Below are 2375 nucleotides of genomic sequence, written 5' to 3' on the forward strand. Positions count from 1 at the left end.
TCATTCAATAACTCACATTGAGCACTGTTAAAAAAAAAGTAATCATGGTACTTGTTAAAGATGGTAAGGAAGACTTAATTCAAGAGAGACTACTGCAGTGGAGGTTTTGCAATAGGGGAGGGAAATCAGGCTCAACTCTGAACACAATAAGGGGTGGGGGAGGCGAGTGGAGATTTATAGCCAAAGAGCTGGGAGGGGGCCAGTGGATGGAAAACGACTGAGTGGAAACGTCCAGGGGGCACCTGGGTGGCTCAACTGATTAAGCATCCAACTCTTGGTTTCAGCTCAGGTCATGATCTTATGGTGAGATGGGGCCCTGTGATGAGTTCTGAGTCCGGCTCTGCGCTGACGCTGATGGGGCGGAGCTTGCTTGGGATTGGCTCTTTCCCCCACCGCCCCTCCCCCACTCATTTTCTTTCTCCCTCTGTCTCTCAAAAAAAAAAAAAAAAGACAAAAAAAGAAAAAGAAAAGAGACGTCAAAGTTAGAGGGATTCTCTCTGAAGGCAGGCCAAGATATTGAGGGTGGAGAGTGAGGAGTTTGTTTAAATATGCAGGGTGATCAGATATCACACATGGGGAATTCTTGCTAAAACTGAATTGTACAAGGCCATAGATGGAAGTCCAAGGTCGGCCTGGTTGAGGAGAGGGCTCAGAGGAGCGTGACTCAGGTTTGGTCAAGGGGAAAGTCTTTGTCAGCCACACACTGTTCTAGGCACCAGGGATGCAGCAGTAAACAAAACAAGTAAATGAATATACAACATGTCAGGTGATGAGTCCTGGGAGGCAAAACACAACAGGGTAAAGGGGAAATAGGGTGAGGTACCTGGCTGGTTGAGTTGGTAGCTCATGTGAGTCTTGATCTAGGGTTTGCGAGTTTGAGCCCCATGTTGGGCATAGAGCCTATTAAAAATAATTAAATAAGTTAATTAATAAAGGGGAGAGAGAGTGAGACCGTAGGCAGTAGTTATTACTTATACCTGTCCCAGTCTATATGCTTCATCTATTTATCTAGGTTTACAGTTGGCTATAACAGTTTTCTTTATAGCAATGGCCCAAGTGTCCTGAGACCATGCCAGGTCCAGCACTAAGCACTTTTAAGTGAATAATCACCCGGAATGGTCATAACAGTTCAGAAACCATCCTCCTCATTTCAGGGGGTGAGGAAAGTGAGGTTTAAAGAAGTTGTGATTTGCACAAAGTCACAAGGACCAAGAGTGGCAGGTTTAAACCAGAACCCAGGCATTCCAACTGTGGAGACTACTCTTCTTTGCTCTGGCTGCCTCTTCCTTGGCTCATTGGATGCCAGGTTCTCTCCTGCCTCGGGGTCACAGCCTATGCTGTTCCATCGTCTCCTTTCTACCCAGCTAATTCTTGCTCATCCTTCAGGTCTGCATTTGAACATCCCTTTCTCTCAGGAGTCTCTCACCTCCCCCTGCAAGCCCAGGAGTCTCCTCAGTACCCCCTCATTCTTGTGTTTCTCCCACCAGAGCAACTATCACACAGATTGTAATTAAGTATCTGCTTCCTGTACACTCCCTGGGGGCACCATGCATCTTGCCCATCACTGTGCACCCATGCCCAGCCAAAAGGCTGGCACACAGATATGTTAGTAGTCCGGTGAATGAAGGAATATGACATTACCGATAATTTTAAAAATTTAGATGCCTAGCTCTTCGCAGTTATGAAAGGGCTGCCGCACTATTTTCTCCAAGGCTCACCAAAGCCTTGTGACTTTGGCAAGGCAGGAATTCCACTCCCGTTTATAGAGGGGGTAAACCGCGTGAACCCCAGAGAGCTTAAGTGGCAGAACTTCCGCCAGATCCCAAACCCAGTGTTTCGTGCGAGGCAGGGCTGGGCGGTCAGAACTGAATCAACTTGACTTCACCTCTCAGGGAGGCAATGTCTCTGGTAGGGGAGACTTTCAAACAACTCCATAAGAAAGTGGAGAGTGGCAAGTTTAGTTTAAGAGGTTGCTGGGGAAGTCAGAGGCGGTGGCATTTGAAAGTGGGCCCTTAAAAGGCGGGCAGAATTTGAGGACTGGCACGGGCAGAAAATCCCAATAGGGATCCGAGCATTCGCAGGTTCCTCCTAGAAAGACCCTTAGAGCCCTGATAACTTCGCCTCGGCTTCTTTAAGAGTGGCTCCGCCCCACTCAGCCACAGCAGCCAATCGAATCCCGACGGCCAATGGTAAGCGAGAAGAGAGCACTTCCGCGCTTCAACCGCACTTTTAAGGGGCGGAGCAGAGGGCGAGAGAGGCGCGACCAGACCGATCACGTGATCCAGCCCATTGGCGAGAGGCCGTCGCCGCACGGGGCAGTTCGGCGACGTTCATTGGTCAAAGAAGGGTTGGCCCTGCGTGGGGCCACGCCCCCC

Source organism: Lynx canadensis, chromosome D4 (assembly GCF_007474595.2).
Source record: "Lynx canadensis isolate LIC74 chromosome D4, mLynCan4.pri.v2, whole genome shotgun sequence".
NCBI classification, from domain to species: domain Eukaryota; kingdom Metazoa; phylum Chordata; class Mammalia; order Carnivora; family Felidae; genus Lynx; species Lynx canadensis.